The sequence below is a fragment of the Carcharodon carcharias genome, chromosome 2 (genome assembly GCF_017639515.1).
Source record: "Carcharodon carcharias isolate sCarCar2 chromosome 2, sCarCar2.pri, whole genome shotgun sequence".
Taxonomy (NCBI): domain Eukaryota; kingdom Metazoa; phylum Chordata; class Chondrichthyes; order Lamniformes; family Lamnidae; genus Carcharodon; species Carcharodon carcharias.
In genome coordinates this window covers 83,791,102-83,810,786 of record NC_054468.1, presented here as the reverse complement: position 1 = coordinate 83,810,786, position 19,685 = coordinate 83,791,102, and the positions used below count along the sequence as shown (strand labels likewise).

The window sequence follows — 19,685 nt, the reverse complement described above, 5'->3', positions numbered from 1 at the left end:
CACTGGCCACATCAACAATGGAGGTAACTCGTACCTTCACTGGCTGGCTGGTGTCCTGATAAAGCAGATCACCCACCTGGTTTGAAGTCAATGGGACCAAAACCTTGTGAGTTCAAGGCTGGGTGGATGATCCAATTAGCTAGACTGGGCAGTGAAAGTGAAAGTTACCTCTCATTTGTCTTTTCATTATAATAATATATGTACCATAGAGCTAAGTGTCATACTTGTGTACCATTTCTGGTTAGTTTGTTTTCTCTTGTCAATGAGTCTCGCAGCAAATATAAAAGGGCACTGTGCTCCTTAAATTTGATATGTGGGAATATGCACACTGAACTATGCAGACTATTGATTGTACAACAAAAAATACAACTTTATTTAGTAATAATGTTAATATACTATGAAGCAATAATTATAACACAATTTTGACACTTCAAATGCAAAGCTGAATGGTTTGCTCAACTCAGTCAACTTGAGTAAAGAAAATAAATAACTTGCATTTTGTAGTGCCTTCCATGGCCTCCGAACACCTCAAAGTATGTTATTGCCAAAGAAATATTTTGTAAGGTATAGACTTTGTTGCTTTGCAGAGAAACTGAATAATTAATTTGCATATAGCAAGGTTGCAAAAGCAGCATTGAGATTAATGACCAAATAACCTGATTTTAAGTGTGGAATAGATATTGGCCAGGACACTGAGCAAACTCCCCTGCGCTTCTTCAAAAACTGCTTTGTGATCTTTTACATCCACCTGAGAGAACAGACTGGGCCACAATTCATCCAAAAGACAGCAACTCCTACAGTGCAGCACTCCCTCAGTATTGCATTTATGTGGCAACCTAGATTATGTGCTCAAATCCTTGGCTGGGTCTTAAATCCATTACCTTCTGACTGAGAGGTGAGGGTGCTAGTTCTGAGCCAAGGCTTATGATTGAACTGATTTTGCCCAAATGGGAACAATGCCACAATGCAAGCATCCAGCACCGCTCCATTGTTGAGGATGGGATTTGTGTAACTGTGTCAAGCACTCACTGTCACGTAAACAAAATAGTGCAAGTCCTGTTGATATCAATAGAACTAAATAATTGGAGACATGAAAAATGGACTGTCAACTCGCTGTCATCTGTCTTATGCTATCGCATTAAGCCGAGATCTATGCCATTGTCACTTGCTCCTGTCCGATGGTACTTTGATGACAGTCTCTGAAATGTTCCCCTCCCTCTGAATTCAGCCTCACTACTGGGCATTTGACCTAGTCCCACTGTTCACTGCTTCCATTAGATTGAGTGGTGTAATTACCATCTGAAAGATAGTTAGAGGAGGCACATTTAAGTGTTAATCACAAGTCACACTCAAGCTCAGACCCTTAAATTCAGAATCCATTAGCACTGCCAGAGTTGGCAAGTTGCCCACCTTTTTATGAAACTGAAAAATTGCAACTTGGCGATTCTTTTGGAACAGGAAAATATAATTGACTTTTTATTTTGCACAAATGGCCTTGCAGTTTCTGAGAGGTTCAACCAGGTTCTGGTTGCATTGGGAAAAGTAACGGAAGTAAAATCAGAACTTTCCAGAAGTCAGGTTATGAAAGTAAGCAGCACTCATTTAAGGAGCTTTCAGACCAACTGCCTGGCCCCTTACCTAACTGAAACACAAAAACTCTACATGGCCCTCAATGGGTTAAATCACACAGATTTGCCTCTCACTCCATTGGTCAAGATTCAATGAAAAAGATGTATTAAAAAAAAAGAAACAAGGCATTGAAACAGTTAACAAAATTATGTGTATATAATTTCCAAAAAAAAAATGAAGCAGTACATTGGAAACCACCCCCCCCTAAAAAAAAATGAATAGACCTAGAATTCCATTTCAGTGAAGCATTAAAACAACGACAAGTGGCTTATCTGGTTAGAAGAACAGCTGTAATCAGTAGTTGCCTTTGGTACCGTGTAGTAATGAGCACCATTGTTTCCCTAAGCCCTCATGGGCAGTGCTCCCATCCCTGACACCCCAGGATACCAAGGCAGGATCCATCCATCTTACCAGTGGCTGCTATGTCATTTACCAGAATTGGCATTTTATTTAAGGACTGAGCATCCGTGAGCCATTTGTGAGCAAAGCTGCACTTTCCAGAAGGATAAAGACCGCCATTGCTTTCTGTTGATGCAAACAGGAGACAGCTCAAGACATTTACAGTAAGTGGGCGCAAATGAATTATATAATCTGCCTTGAAAGCTTCAAGCATTGATTAGTTTTTTCCCTTGCTGTGTTGCATTGTACTGTGTTCTCCAGTAACATTTTGTTGTAGCTTCAGCTTGTGAATGGAGAATATTGTTAAACCTCTCACAGCTGCAGTCTTTCACTTTGTTGATTTATTGGGGCTATATTTCCAATAAGTTCATCAAGAATTGCAGCTGTTAAAAATATTTTTGAAATTGTACTCTTTCTACTCTGGGTATTTTTTTCTGAACTTATGTTCATCCATGTGAAAGATGTTATGAAAAAAAACATCTTTTATTTCAGGCATTTGAACATCGTGCTCTCTGAGATTAGGTAGAAAGTGGATAGACACCAATAGCGTACTCACCAATCTAACTGCTGCAGACATATCAATGCCGACCTTTCATAAATTTGAGGTTGTCAAAAGCCAGCTGTCCTAACTTGCACCAAGTCCCATTCACCCATCACCCCTCTGCTCACTGACCTACATTGGCTCCTGGTTAAGCAACACCTTGATGTTAAAATTTTCATCCTTGTTTTCAAATGGCTCCATGGTCTCACTCCTCCCTATCCCTAATCTCCTTCAGCCCATGACTCATCTGAGCTCTTCTGATTCTAGTCTCTTGAGCATCCTTGATTTTGATCGCTTCACCATTGGTGGTCATGCCTTTGGTTGCCTAGACCCTAAGCTCTGTAATTCCCTGTATAAAGCCCACCACCTCATTTTTCTTCTTTAAGACATTTCTTAGAACTAACTCTTTGATAACCTGCTGTAATATCTCTTTATGTGGCTTAGTGTCATATTTTGTTTTGAAATGCCTTCGGACGTTTACTTACATTAAAAATACTAGATAAATACAAGTTGTTGTTGGTAGAATTAAAAGAAAATTGTGATAAAAATAGTCATTTGGTAGTAAAACTTGAGTATTGCTGAAAAAAGAGACATGCTGTTGAAGCTTTTCATTTTGCATGCTTAAGTGAGCCACACTGCCAGCCTGACTGATAATCTTCAATTGGTTGTCAGTGTAATTCTTAGCACAGTCAGGATTGTCTAGCAAGTGCTGTCCAAACACGGAACTGCATCTAATGTCGGACACCATGTTTTGAATTTTGCAAACATGGGCTGGTTGGGTACGGTTAGTACTTTGCCAATTTAAGATTATGTGTGCTAGATATATTCACACACAGGGCCCCGTCCTTTGCAGAAAGAAAGAGCATGTCCACAAATTGCACCTTTTTCAACTAAAGAAAAGCTTGGGGGACAGCCATTCCCTGGTTCATTCCCCATCACAATGCCTTGAATCAGAACCGACTTGTCTGGTATGAATTTAAACAAAAGCTTGGCATTTAACTGTTCCCTGGTGCATTCTCCATGACAACACCTCAACCAATCAGAGTCCACTTACCAAGCAATTAGCACTATCTTCTCATGCAATATAAATTGTTGTTCCCTTTACAATTGGTACTCTTATGAACCTGTCCGGATGAATGCAAGATGAAAAGCTTCGACAGCATATCTCATTTATATAGTGCTTGCCAGCATGTCATAAAGTATTTTACAAGTCAGTGAGTAATTTAGAAGTGTAGCCACTGTTGTAATGTAGGAAACAGTGAAGAACAGCCTTTTTTGAGCTGCCTCCACTGAAGTGGGATTTTGGTAGGCCAGGAGTGTGAAACCCAAAGTGTGCAGATTAAACCAGGTAGGAGCAGGTCTGAACTTTGTATATTCATTTGGATAGCCAGGGGAACCCTTTAGAGAGGTAAGGTATCCCTTTGGATCTGGTCCCAGGACACATTTTGGGGAGGTAAGGTGCCTTTGGTGGTCAGGTATCCTGTGGGGTAGATCAGATGCCCTTTGGAATTATTAAAAGTAGGCATAAACCTATGTAAAAAGTGCAAAAAACTGTGCAAAAAGTGCATTAAAAATGCAGTATAGTCAAGCTCATTGGAACTGTAAACAAACTGTCAAAGTCAACCAATGGGTGGGGACATAGGTTGGCATGGAGGCTATGAGGGGTTATCAGGGGTGGGTGGGGGCCATGATGTGGCACGGGTTGGCATGGGTGGGGCATGGGGAGTGTATGGGGAGAGGGTGAAGGGTAAGGGCTGGAGGGATGTTTCATATTTTAGTCTTTATTTTTAAACTTTGGATGCAGTGCCGGAGCCTGAGGCAGGTCCTCCGCCCAGCCCACCTCCACACCTGGCACCCTTGTCCGCTCTTCCTGGGTCACCTGCCCTAACTTCTAATCCAGCACACCCCAGGACCAAAAATCCGATGTCCAGGCAGCCATTTTTAAAGGTCGGGTTTGCGGAGCCAGGAATTCTCCTGTCTCTGCACATCTGATCCTGGAGCAAAAATCTGGGCTAAGTTGGTGTCTACTGTGAGGAAGCCCTCCATTGTGTGGAAGTGACACTATTGCTGTGCTAAGGTAGATATTAGATCCAACAGTCCAAATACAGAGCATCCATAAGGCGATGTAGGCTATTAGCAGCTGTAGAATTGCATAACAAAACAATCCATAACCTCATAGCCCAATAAACCTCTCACTCTTTGATCACTATTAAGTCAGAAAATCAGCCCTTAATCAACACAGGATGTAGAAGGGAGTGCTAGGGGCAGCACTAGGCATACTTTAGTATCAGCCTGTTGAAACTACCACACAGGACCATCAGCATGCTGAATACCAAAACTAATATGCTACACACAGAAATAAGCAGCACTTGATCCATTACATAAGAACAATGTATCACTCTGTTGCTGCACCACACCCAGTCGAGAATGGTAATGGACAGCCAGGCAACAGGATGCTACTGAACACCCCATCTTCAATCAGAGTGTAGCCCAGCTCAAGGGCAGGAATCAAGGCTGAATGAACTACAGCCAAAAGTGGCAGATCATACCCAACACCTCTCGAAGCACCCACCCTCCTTGATGTCAGTGCCAAGCCAATTTGGTTCACTGCAAATGATATGAAGGAATGATTGGGTACAATGGACATAGCAAAAGCTATGGCCCTTTACCAGTTCTAGCTGCTCCCCCAGCCAAGCTGTTCCAGTTCACCTGGGACACTGCTATCCACCTGACAATACTGAATATTGCAATGGCATGTCCCATCTACAAGAAAACAAAATCTAATCTGGCCAATTACCACCCTATCAGGCTCCTCCCATTCAAAGTAGAGTGGTGCCATCAAACAGTATCTGCTAACCAATAAACTGCTCACCAATGCTCAGTTTGGATTCTGTCAGAACCACTCTGCTTCAGACTTTATAACAGCTCTGATCCAGATATGGACACAAGATATGAATGCCTGAGGAGACATGACAGTAGCTGAACTCAAGGTAGCATTTGACAGATTATTGCATCAAAAAGCCCTAGCAAACCTGAGGTCAATAATGGGTCAGGTGGGGTGAGGAGGAGTGAGGAAAGTCAAAAGGAAACCTTTCAGTGGCCAATCATACCTGACACAAAGATGGCTGTCATTAATGAAGGCTAGTAATCATAGCCCCAGGACATCACATAACTTCCTCAGAGCTCTTTAATCTTTTTAAGAGTATTAACATTGCTCTTCTGTTAAATCCACAGCTGAAAAACACACTGACAAAATCACAGATTCTCAATGTTTTTGTCCCACTATCCATATCCTTAGGGAAGTTAAAACACTTACAAATGAATCCTAAGCTTTGAAGAAGGCATACAGACTTGAAATGTTAACTGTTTTTTTTCTCTCCACAGATGCTGTTAGACCTGCTGAGTTTTTCCAGCATTTTCTGTTTTTGAATCCTTAGCAGTACTTAGATTTCTGTCCTGGGGGAGTTTATAACTATTTATTTATTTTTGCGTACATTGATTAGGAGCAGACAGGCCAGGCTGGCTCGGCAATTAATACGAACTTTAGCCTTTTTGTGATGCCATCATTCACAGGTCAGTTATGTCATGAGTCAAAATGAGATACAAGAACTGTACTGCTCCAACCATCAAATCCCCTCAGCCTCAGGAGAAACCACCTTTCGACACCAATGCAGTATTTTCATCCTCCACGTCACTTATACTTAAGGCCTGCCTGAATAATATTGTTTAGTTAGTGTGACATTAGTGGCAGTGCTGTGCTGTGCGCTCTGTCTATAGGAAATTGGATTTCATTGGAAGTTTTTTCATCTTCATACATTTTTAACAGATGCAACAAAGGCAGGGCTTGTTTCCTGCAGCTTTAATTCAAGTTCATGTACTACAGACATAAGAACTGTGGCAAACATTAAAAATGTGTTGTGGCCACTCAAAATCCAAGAGGCTAGTCTTGGGCATTACGTAGAAGCTCCTGTTTGTTGCTGGAGACAGTGGGCTTATTGATTTTAAGGTCCAATGGCCTACACAGAGTGGAACCAGCATTGCCGTCCTGTTTTCTAAACAAGGAATGGCTTATCTCGTGTGAGTGTCTGGAAAGAGATATTGTGAGCAAAGCACACGGACACAATTTTGTGCTCCTGTTGATTGCTCATATGAAGGAACCGTTTGAGTGACCAGATATTTATAGCAGTAATTAAACACTGGACTTTGTAATGTTGTTGTATGTCACTAGGAAGCATTTGTTTGTCCATGACACTCCTGTTATGCTTTGTTGGTCTTGTTATATTACAGCCAATCCATCAACATCAAAAGATGGTTACAAGTTGAAAAACTGGCCTTTTGCTGTAACTTTCCAGTTCATTCTGAATTCTGGGATCAAATCAGAAAGGTGGATTCTCTAGCATGAAAGCTGGCATTATGTGCACCAGGAATCAAATTCCATTCAGAAGAGAGACTACAAGGAGTCAGGGTAGACAAGGTTAGGCAGGGTTTGCCAATAGAATTTGTGTTGTTTTCAAAGGACTTTCTCAGAACTATGGGAGACATTTTCCCAAAGGCTAATTAACCCCATAACAGCATTGCTCATTGCACCGAGATACAATTATTGCTTATTTTACCATTGCAAAACTTGGGAAGCTTTATCTTTTTCATGTAATTGTGAATGTATATTTTCATTACTTCAGCCCATAACATCTCTGGTGTGGGTTTGATATTACAGGAATAATAACAATTGGAGGAAGCCTTCACCCCCACCCTCCCCGCCCACTTCCCTCACCCACCTCCCCAACTCCCTCACCCAATCGTCTATCGGTCTATTATAAATTTTGTGGACTTGCAAAGGTCAACTACATATATTATGGATACTTGTTATATTTACTCCATGCTAGCAACAGATGCATGATTATATATGAGGGGGTTAGAGAATAAAGTCAAACTTTTCATGACTTCTGTTTTAGAACAGAAACTGCAGCAGTTGACAGAATCTCAATCTGTAATGCTATAAATTTGCTGAAGGTGAAATTGATTTAAGCCAGCAGGGCGTATTGCACTTGGAGAGAATTGACAATTGATTTTCCCCCTTGCCTGATCTTCCTACCGAAGTTCATAAAACAATAGTTCAAACTTTTTTTGGAGACTGGTTCCCTAGTCTCACTGTTACTTTTACTTGGTATAAAACTAAAAATTGTGGCAATATTGCTCAAGTTAATGGGAAATGAAAACATATACAGGCTGCCGATTTGTTACAAGTCTGTTTCAAACTACTGTCACAGACCAATTTCACCCCCCACTTTCTGTGTTGTGGTATCATGGGCCATCAATATACATTTTCCTTCACTTGGGTTTTGACAATGTGTCAGTTCCACTCCCACAGGGTTGCACATTTTCTGTTCTCTCGTCATCCTGCTGTTGATGTGGAGGCGTTTGGAATAGGAAATTGCAAGTGTGAAAAACTGATGAGCAGAGCAAGTTGGAGGGAAATGATAACTTAACCATTCCAAATTGGATGGCTAGAAGTTTCAAAGTGATGTTTTAGGTTTTTTAAAAAAGAGATCAGACCTCATTTTAAGACAGCATAATCATAATCAGCGATTTGCAGTACATTACATTTGCCTAAGAGAATAGATTTTAAATTCAGCCCAGGGAAGTTGGCTAAAGATACTTCCGTGCATTTCTCCCAGTGATGTCAACATTGATAACTGTTGGGAGTGAGATTGATTAATTATATTAGTTGATCCATACACAGGAAATCAAGACCGTAGTCTTCATATGAAATTAAATTAGAAGTTGGGAGGTAAGTGGGCCAGAATGTAATTCAGCTTCCATTTTCAAGTCACTCCATTCTTTTTCTTATAATATAATACATTCACATTATTACCAGTTGATCTTCCCTTTGTGCTGCCTATGGTAGCCTGAAAAATATGGCCTCTTGCTTCACTTTGTTAGCTTTATATTGCTGTAGTGGCTGTTTCTTTCCTCTTCATCTTCTGCCTAAATCTCTTTCCTGAACATTTTTTTTGCTTCCTCTGTCCTATCCTGCTCCTTGTCCTGGCCTTTCTTCCACTTCAAGTGGGTAGTGAATGGTACATGGGTGTGATACAATGGGGAATTTCACAAGCATAATTATCTCTTCTAACTGTCAGCAAAACAAAGATAAGATAATTAAGATAAAAGCAAAAAACTGCGGATGCTGGAAATCCAAAACAAAAACAAAAATTCCTGGAAAAACTCAACAGATCTGGCAGCATCTGCGGAGAGGAACACAGTTTACGTTTCGAGTCCGAATGACCCTTGAACAGAACAGAAGGGTCATTCGGACTCGAAAAGTTAACTGTGCTCCTCTCCGCAGATGCTACCAGACCTGCTGAGTTTTTCCAGGTATTTTTGTTTTTGTGTTGTGTTATAAGATAATTAATCAAAGTTCAATCAGTGCTTGTTTTGAAAAAGGTGAATTAACATTTCTGCTTAGGACTTTACTCTGACTTTTTTTTGTACTTCAGCACCCATTAGAACTCAACTTTCTGCTCACCAATCTGGCAGAAAACTGTGGGTTTGAGAGTGAAGTAATGGAAATCCCCAGTCTCAGTCTCAATGTTCCACTCTCTCTCTCGCTCCACTTTTCTACCCACCCCATTAGCAAAAAAATAGTGAATGAGGAAAAAATAAAACATTTTGAATGTTTTTTGGGAACCCAGTGAACAAATGATGAAACTGCAGGTGATGAGTGGATACATTCTGTTATTACATAAATGTAGATGGAGAAATATATAATGCTAAAATAAAACTAAAATGTGACAATAGAAAGTAAGGTTCAGTAGACTGGAAGCATGCCATTTAAGGTATAACGTCATAAAATATGCTCAGTCTGTAAAGTTTAGTAGATTAGAAGTAATATTCTTAATATATTATCATAAAAATCTCTTAGATCACATTGTCATGATTTTTGTTCACATCTTTTCCCTCAATATAATTTCCTTTGTCCAATTTTGTTATTACATTGTCAGCTGTTACCTGTCACAATGTAATAATAGACTGTAGCAACTAGATGGTGCAAGATTAACTTTTCCCTACAAACCACACAAAAGGATTGTTGAAAAAAACTATTGACCATTTTATTCTGAATGACCAAAATTTCTAATTTCCAAAATATAGTTAGGAATAAAATATTTAAAAAAATAAAAAGTACATATTTCATAAATAACCTGAGTGTGATTACCCATTGACCTGTCTTAAGTTTTTTTTAATTCATTCATGGATGTGTGTGTCACTGACAAGGCCAGCGTTTATTACCCATCCCTAATTGCCCCTTCTCAGAGGCCATTTAAGAGTCAACCACATTGCTGTGGGGCTGGAGTCACATGTAGACCAGACCAGGTAAGGACAGCAGATTTCCTTCTCTAAATGACATTAGTGAACCAGATAGGTTTTTACAACAATTGGCAATGGTTTCATGGTCATCATCAGACTTTTAATTCCAGATTTTTATTGAATTCAAATTCTGCCATCTGCTGTGGCAGGATTCGAACCCCGGTCCAGAGCATTACCCTGGGCCTCTGGATTACTAGCCCAGTGACAATACCACTATACCATTGCCTCCCCCACGCCTAATATTTTAATGCCTTCTTCAACATTTTTATTTAAAGGCTCAAGTGTCTCCCAGCTGCCTGAGCTTGATATTTTCCCCCAAATCTGTAAGTCTATGAGCTAAGTGCAGATTGTGCCATCTGAGCATGTTCCCTGATGTTATACCCTAAATGCATAAACACCCCTATTGTTATAAATAGTAAATTCTCTGACTCACTTTGAGCAATGCTGTAAAAGATCTACTAGCGATTACAAAAAGAACAAAGTTGTTGTAAACCTCTTGAAGTATGTGTAGTTGACAGTCGTCGCTTGCTTCTTGGTGATGAAGCAACCTTACGTGATGAACCCGGATAGATCTTCAATATATTACAGCAAATAAAACATTGCAGCATGCTAATTGGCGAAACTTGGATGATCTACAGGACAGAGGTTTCTTGAGATCTCCACTAACAGCTTTAAGTAATTAATATTTTTGGAATTTAATTACTAATATTTGCAACAAGGTCTGGAGCTGAATGGTCCTAGCAAAACCTGAATTAAGCTTTGATGAGCAGATTATTACTGAGTAAATACTATTTGATGGCACTGTTTGGACAACACTTTCCACCATTTTGCTGATGATTTGAGAGAACATTGATAGGGCAGTAATTGGCTGGATTGAATTTGTGGACAGGATATATTTGGGCAATTTGTTGCTTTGTGGGGTAGATGCCAGTGTTGTAGCTTTACTGGAACAGTTAGGTAGGGGCACAACTATTTCTAGAGTGCAAACCTTCACTGTTACAGCTGGAATATTGCTAAGGCCCCTAGACTTTGCTGTATTCAGTGTGCTCAGCCATTTCTTGATATCATGTGGAGTGAATTGAATTGACTGATGATTGGTTGCTATGATGGTGGAATCTCAGGAGGAGGCTGAGATTGATTATCCACCTGCCACTTCTGGCTGAAGATGGTTGCAAACTATTCAGCCTTGTCTTTCTGCACTCACTTCTCCACTGTCATGGAGGATGAGGATATTTATGAAGCCTCTTCCCATGGTTAGTTGTTTAATTGTCCATCATCATTCACGACTGGATGTGGTAGCACTATAGTGGTTTGATCTAATCTGTTGGTTGTTGAATTGCTTAGCTCTGTCTCTCCTTCTGTTGCCATACAGGAATGTAGCATAAGCAGGGTAGCAACTAATTTGCAGGTACGTCTGGTGCAGCTCCATTGGACCAGGGTTGGTTCTCTGGCTTGTAGGTAATGATAAAGTGAAGGGTATGTTGATCATAAAATTATGTTTAATGATACAGTTCTGCAGCTCTTGACGGCTCACAGAACCTCACAGATGTCCAATTTTGAACTGTTAGATCTGTTCTCAATCTATCTCATTTAGGACAGTGAGTAGCATCACACAGTACAATGCAGGGTGTCCTTAGCATGGAAACAGGACTTCTTCTCCACAGGGATTGTGTGGTTGTCACTCCCACCAAGAATGCCATTGACAGATATATAAACAGTCATTTGGTAGCACAGAACTTGAGTATTGCTGAAAGGCACTGCTTACATATGTTAATATAAAGGGCCTGGTTCTTTGCAGACAGAAAGAACATTGCACCTGTTTCAACTTAACAAAGTAAGCCATTTGCTGGTTCATTCTTCAGGGTAATGCCTTGACCAATCAGAGTCAAGCTGCCTGGTTTAAATTTCAAACAAAGCTTAGCAGTTAACTGTCAGTCACCATCAACTGATGCATTCTCCATGGCAATGCCGCTACCAATCAGAGTCCACTTGTCAACCAATCAGCACTGTCTTCTCATACAGTATAAATTTGTTATCTCCCTTGAATTTGTATTCTTGCAAAATATCCTTCTGAGTGCAAGACAAAAAGCCTTGACAAAAATGTCTCTTTTTTTTCAGCAATACTGACAGATATATCTACAACAGGTAGATTGGTGAGGACTAGGGAAAATAGGCCTTCCCCTCATGTTGGCTCTCTCAAAGCCTGTCACAGGCACAGTTTGCAGCTACCTCCCTTAGGACTCGGCCAGCTTGGTCAGTAGTGGTGCTACCAAACCACTCTTGGTGATGGACATTGAAGTTCCCTCACCCAGAGTACACTCTCTGCTCTTGCTACCCTCAGTTCCTCCTCCAATTGGTGTTCAGCATGGAGGAGTACTGATTCATCAGTTATCAGAGATCCCTTGGCCATGTTAGACTTGATGCCATGATGCTTTATGGAATCTAGAGTCAATTTTGAGGATCCAAGGGTCACTTCTTCTCGATTGTATACCATTGTCCGTCACCCTTGTGGATCTGTCCTGCTGGTGAGACAGGATATAACCAGGAATGGTGACAGTTCTGGGATAATGGCTAAAAGGATGATTCTGTGAGTATGATAATTTTAGACTGTTGCCTGAGTAACATTTAGAGCTTCCCAGTTTGGGCACAAGTTTGCACATAGAAGTAGTTCTGACAGTATTAACAGGGGACTTTTGGATGCGTACAATTCAGACTGGTCACGAATCACTTCTATCTTCAATAACTGTGTTTGATCCTGTGTGGGGAACGAAGGAACTTGTTTTCATACCACGGCTTTTATTAAATCCAGTGAGTTTACGATTTGCTTCATTGTTGTTCTCATGAAATCTCACTGTGGTAATGTTGTGACCTTGGTTATTACAGCATTTGAAAGCTTGGTACAGAATGAAAGCTTCTGTGGGAGTTGATAGTTCTGAATTAAAGCCCAGATATGCCTCAGATATTAACAACAACTAGCACTTATATAGTTCCATTACCATTGTAAAATGACCCATGGGGCTTCACAGAAGTATAATCAGGGAAAAACAAAAACTGACACAAAGCACAAGGAGGACAGGTGAGCACAAAGTTGCTAAAGAGATAGGCCTTAAAGAGGAGAGGGAGGTGGAGCAGCAGAATAGATATAGAGGGGAAGGAGACACAGCTGCTAATGGTAGACCAAAGGAAGTGGGGGCTGGATAAAAGGGTAAAGTTGGAGGAATGCAGAGTTCTCAAGATGGATGCAAGACTTAAGGAGATCACTGAGATAAGAAGAGGCAACTGAACATGAGGGTGATGATTTTAAATTTGAGGCACTGATGAATTGGGAGCCATTGTAGGCCAGTTAGTATAGGTGCAGCAGAGCTTGTAAAGTCAAATGTTAAGTCAATCTGCATATTTGAAAGGAGCATACACTAGAAACAACTGTTGGGCAGTTATGTATATAAGCCTGGGCTTCGAACTTAATGATGCATTCAAGCCCTGACAACTGCATTGCAAGGTAATTCCACTCGGCAAATATTCCTTTTAAATATTATCCCTTCTGCTGTGGTGTGTTATCATTGATTTTTGACCTGGGTATCAAAAGAAACCTAAATGGAGCAAATTGCTCTATTATGTTTTGGCAGCGAAGAGACTGTATGTTAAAGCTAATTGTGGTAATGTTGAATGGAATCTGTTTGCCAATAATGCAAGCCTCTGAAAGATATAATTCACTGAGAAGACTCCAAATGTGATTTTCTAATTAAATGTTGGCTATTCAAATTCCAATTATGTGCTTTACCAAGGAATAGCTGTATACTTTTGCTCATCCTTCCATGTTGCTAAGGCTTGCGGATCGCTGTGCAGCTTAGATACTGTGTTGATCACCTGATTCATCTTAGCCTCTCACACAACCACAGTAAATTGCCTGAATGCAATATTCGAGTTGATTCGTACCTGCTATGCAAAACGGAATGTGAGTGAAAGCCTTTTGGGGCTCACTAAGGTGGAGAGGATAGAAGCACAGTGAAATAGAAGAACTTTGCCAAGTGACTTCACTGCAATAATGAGACAAGTGTGATAGGTACTGAAGATTGTTCTTATAAATATAGCAACCTTAAATACTGCTTTTCCATGAAACTGTTCTTCTCTCAATCTGATAGCAGCACCGCAAAATGGTAGAATTAGCCAAAAGCTGCTGCATTCATTTGCAGGGCTGATTCATGACTGAGAGAATTGCACCATGGTGAGGGATAAGGAAGAGCCGAGGAATTGTCAGTCTTTGAGCTGCTCCACGGAATCTGAGACACAGCAGATTAATGGGCTACTGATGTTCATGCTGTTTTTTTGCTAATCGACATGGTCAAACATCATCATTGCTTTTATAGGTGGTTGTCTAGGATGGTGTCTAATCATCGTAAGTTGGTTTAAGCATTAAAGGCCAATGAAGAACTTTCAAAGCTTAATATAGTTATCAGGATATTTAATACCCACAAGAATTATGCAGGAGAATTCTTCTAACCACATTCTTCATTATAAGGCTTTGAATGTGAAATGTGAATGAGTATTGTTATGAATTATAAACTGATTTTCAAAGTAACATTCATAAAATTAGTCATTTTGTAATACAGAACCTGAGTATGAAAAATACATTTTGTTGAAGCTTTTCATCTTGCACTCATCAGGACAGTTGCAAGAATATCAATGTCAGGGGAAGCAACAACTTTATACTGTATGAAAAGAGAGTCCTGAAAGATTGGCAAGTGAACTCTGATTGCCATGGAGAATGCACCAGTTAATGGTGACTGACAGTTAACTGTCAAGCGATTGTCCTGATGAGTGCAAGACGAAAAGCTTCAAAAAATGTCTTTTTTTCAGGAAAACTCAAATATATAAAATAGTTTAGTTGTTTTTGAGGGTGTAGCACATTTACCCATCTTGCCTCTCCTTATGTGACACAGGTTCCCTGGCATCAAGGCTACGCCCAGTGGTCCTGCCAAAAGCACTGAAACCAGCCACTGGGAGATTATCCATATATTTATCTTTCACATTCTCTTAGATGCTGGTATATAAATTCTCCAAGACTCTATCCTATCTACACCCACTACCAGACCCCAGATTTCAAATTTTGACATCCATGTTCTCTTTTCTCAGTACAACTATCCTTCCCCCACCCCTACTTCAACACATCACTACTCCTCTACCTTATACTCTCCTGCCACTATCACATGGTTGAATTCCTTTAAATGAGCTCACATCTCCCTGTTGTGCCTCTCAGAACTCTCTGAAGAGCCCATCATTACTTTCTTCTGAACGTCAACCCCAACTATCCTATCTTCTTCACTCTCCTACTTTCCTACTCAAGATAGCTGCTGGGGCTTTCCTTTTCTGGTCACCCCATCCATCACTTCTCCCTTGGATTCTTTTTTAAAATTAATTCATGGAATGTGGGCTGGCCGGGCTAGCATTTATTGCCCATCCCTAGTTGCCCTTGAGAAAGTGATGGTGAGCTGCCTTTTTGAACCACTGCAGTCCATGTGTTGTAGGTGCTGTTAGGGAGAGAGTTCTAGGATTTTGACCTAGCGACAGTGAAGGAACCGTGATATATTTCCAAGTCAGGATGGCGAGCGACTTGGAGGGGAACTTCCAGTTGTTGGTGTTCCCATCTATCTGCTGCCCTTGTCCTTCTAGATGGCAATGGTCATGGGTTTAGATGGTGCTATTTAAGGAGCCTTGGTGAATTCCTGCAGTGCTTGCTACTGTGTATCGGTGATGGAGAGGGTGAATGTTTGTGGATGTGGTGCCAATCAAGCAGGCTGCTTTGTCCTGGACAGTGTCAAGCTTCTTGAGTGTTGTGGGAGTTGCTCTCATCCAGGCAAGTGGGGAGTATTCCATCACACTCCTGACTTGTGCCTTGTAGATGGTGGACAAGCTTTGGGGAGTCAGGAGGTGAGTTACTCTGCTAACTAATTAACAATATCTATCTCTTCACATTTTCCTTCAGTATGTCTGTTCACTCGTAAACAAAGCCTTGCCATTGATTACATTGACTTCATGATTTTGACTGAAATTTTTATCATCCGTGGGAACACCATGCCCCTTCCAGAATCCTCTCTATCTTCTGGTGGTTAATCCTGTGTTCCTTATCTCCAAATTATACCTTAGACACCCCTTGTAGTGTCCTGACATCTCTCCAAGCATCTCACCTTGTTCCAACCCTCTCATCCAATCCTTTTCTTTGCCTCTACCCCAAGCATCAATCTGAGTTTCCATACTGATATATTTTCTTCTTTCCTCCCTCAACCTCTCCATCTTTTCCCAGCTTCTCTCACAGCTCCCCTCATGTCCTAGCTAAGCCCATCTCATTCAAGAGATCCACTTCCTGCTTACTTGACTGTATTTACAGGTACAATGATTAAGTTTATGGACTAGTAATTGAGAAGCCTGGACTAACGATCCAGAAGCATGAGTTCAAATCCCACCACGGCAGCTGGGAAAATTAAATTCAGTTAATTAAATAAATCTGGAATAAAAAGCTAGTCTCTGTAGTGGTGACCATGAAACTGCTAGATTGCTGGGGAAAAAAAACATCTGGTTCACTAATGACCTTTAGGGAAAAAAATCTGCTGATTTTACCTGGTCTGGTCTATATGACTTCAGACCCACACCAATGTGGCTGACTCTTAACTGTTTTCTGAAATGGCCTAGCGAGACACATAGTTGTCTCAAGGGCAATTAGGGATGGACAATAAATGCCCACATCTTGTAAATGATTAACAAATTCCACTAAAGTGTTCGCCATCCAACCTCTCTTTCTGGCTCCCACACTAGCCAATATTTAAAATCTTTCTCCCACCTGAAAAAAGAACATTCACAGCATCTCTATCCTAGCAACCTACCATTCCATCCCTCTCCAAAGTCCTTGAATATGTTGTCATCTCCCAAATCAAAGCTCAACTTACCAAACCATGCTTAGATCTCGGCAAACCAGCTTCAACCTCTGCCTTAGCACTAAATAGCTATATTCAAAGTGACAAAAGGCATTTTCTGTGATTGCAACCTTAGTGCATTTTCCCCATCTTATTCTCTAGGACCTCTGCAGCCTTTAATTTGTTCACCCACAATGTCTCTCCTTTCAGGCCAGTTTGGTGGGACTGCCCTGTATTGATTCCATGCTTACCTATCTGAAGTAGGCAGAGGATCTTCAACATTGTCTTCTCTTGCCCCATTCCTAGCATTACCTCTGGAACCCCTCTGGTGCCTATTGTTATGGACAGGAGGGGGTTTAATTTAAACAGCTCCAATTTCTCCTCTCACCACCCATCCTTAAACAGAAAGGTTTTTGGATGTTTGATTTCCCCCTTTATAAGTTGTGGTGTATTTTTTCCAACCTTTCAGCTTTGGAGTGACCCAATCCTCTATTAATGCCCCATAGCAAAGTTGACATAGAGTAAAATCAGATGGTTAGTTTATTTTACAAGCACTCAAAAAAAAAACATGGGAAGGGGGTTCACACACAGCCTCCTGTGCATTCACACAATAAAAGAGGGATAAGGGAAAGAAAGAGGTACAGGGCAAAGACCATAGACAAAATAAGAATTATTGTTTCATGTGTGTCCAGTGTCCAGAATCAAAAATACACTGGTATATTCCTTCAGAGAGGTTAGCAAGCTAAAACTGATGCAGGGTGATCTACTTTTCCAGTAGCACTGACTTCCACGATGGGAGAAGCACATTGAGTCTTGTACTAGGCGCTGGTACCGAAGTTCAGATGTTCCAGTAGAAAACAATGTAGATGAGGGCCAGGCAATTTAAACCCAGACAGAGCTTTGTTTCTGCTGATGCTTTGTTGATGGAAGGTGGCAGACTGCCTGGGTTCAGCTCCACAAGGCAATATTACAGGTTCCAGCAGTTTTTCGGGTGGGGGTGTCATGTGACATAACTCCCGCTTCTTTGCCTTGGTTTGGACAAAGGGCGGATATTCCTGGTCTGGATTCTTCAGACGTTCATGTTGCATCCATTAATAAGTTTCAGCAGTTTCAGCGCCCCTTTGTCCTCAGACATATCGTTTCCGTTGGCCAGAGCTCTGCTTAGAAATGTAAAGGGTTTTGGCATTTGATTTCTGCAGTCACCGGGGACATTAGCACCTCTTTAGAGATAGAGATCCTTGCTGTTTTCTGAAGGCTAAAAATTCCGTTTGTGTGAGCTGTAGCTAGTCAGGTCTCAGTCAATGTAAGCCTTTTGTCCATTTAAAAAAATAATTTTATAAACTAGCCAGGGTAAAGTAGCCAGCCAGCTTCATGTCTTCTGGGCATGACACAATAGTTAACTTTCTTCTCTTCCTCATCTACATGCTGTCCCTTGGTGATATTATCTGTAGATGTGGGATCAACTTCCCCACTAAGGCCTCCTTGTTCTCTCCAGGACTTGCCTCTGTGCTGTCAGACTGTAATCAACATCTAGAGCTGGATAGCTCACAATTTCCTGCAGTTTAACCTTGGACATACTGGAGCCATTGTCTTCGGCCCCTACCACAAGCTCCATACCTTGCCACCGATTCCATCCCCCTCCATGGCCTTGGTCTAGATGTTCACAACCTATGCATCCTATTCAAACCCAAGCTGAGCTTCTGACCTATATCCTTGGCATCACGAAACATGCCTACTTCCACCTCCAGATCATTGCCCATTCCACACCTGTCCCAACGTATTTGCTGCTCAAAGTCTCCTCCATATCTTTGTCACCTCTAAACTCAACTGCTGCTCTGTACACCCCTCCTCCATGCATTATACATTTAATCTTATCCTGCTGCCTGTATCCTACTCTGCATCAAGGATCAATTGTCCATCAGCCCTGTGCTCCCTGGCCTATATTGGCTGGCTCCCTGTGCCTCCAATGTAAAATGCTCATCCTTGTAGATAATCAGCTACAATACATGGTTCAATTCAATGTTGTAAAGCAAATTCTTACTGAATTTGACATGTTTTAAATGGATTTTAGGCCTTTGAAAACAATCAAAAAGATGAAGTAAGGTACAGCTTTTAGAACATTCTGAAGTGAAAGATCAGTGCTGCTTCACAGATTTGGTTTGCACACATTTATGCTAAATAATTAGTTTATGCTTGACACAAACAGAATTGGTATTGCTTTAAACTGCAAATGGCATATTTTATTTCGTGTTCTCTGAATGTTGCCCGTAATTAATGCAAACATATGTAATTAATAAAGCTTCTAGTTCCATCATATCTTCATTCTTAACTAATGCCAGTGTCTCATAAGCTAAGTAAGGTCAGTAAGCTTTCATTTCCCCTTTTATTCCCCCTTTCAACAAAAATAATCAAAAGAAAAAAAAACATATTTATATTGCACCTTTATAACCTCAAGAGGTCCGAATATGCTTTACAGCCAAATTTACACACATCAAGCTCCCACAAACAGCAGTAAGATAAAGACCAGATAATCTGTTTTTAGTAATATTGGTTGAGGGATGGATTTTGGCCAGGACACTAGTATGAACTTGCTTGCTTCTCTTTGAATTGTGCCAGATGATCTTTTGCATGTACGTGAGAGGTTGGATGGGGCAGCAATTTTAACATCTCATCCGAAAGCTGGTATCTCAGCCAGTGCACTACACCCTCCGTACTGCAATGGAGTGTCAGCCTGGATATTTGTGCTCAAGCCTCTGGAACAGGACTTGACCACAGTGCACTAGTTAAGTATGAGACCTTTAAAAAATATGTGAATGGGACTCCATTCTGTACATTTTTGACAGTCG

The 19,685-nt window shown here is 40.9% G+C and overlaps 1 protein-coding gene across 1 annotated transcript in view; it reads left to right on the top strand.

The window, feature by feature from the left end:
- Positions 1–19,685, top strand: part of LOC121288298 (rho guanine nucleotide exchange factor 4-like) — a 486,453-nt gene that overhangs the window by 408,648 nt on the left and 58,120 nt on the right. The gene's annotated exons all lie outside the window — the stretch shown is intronic.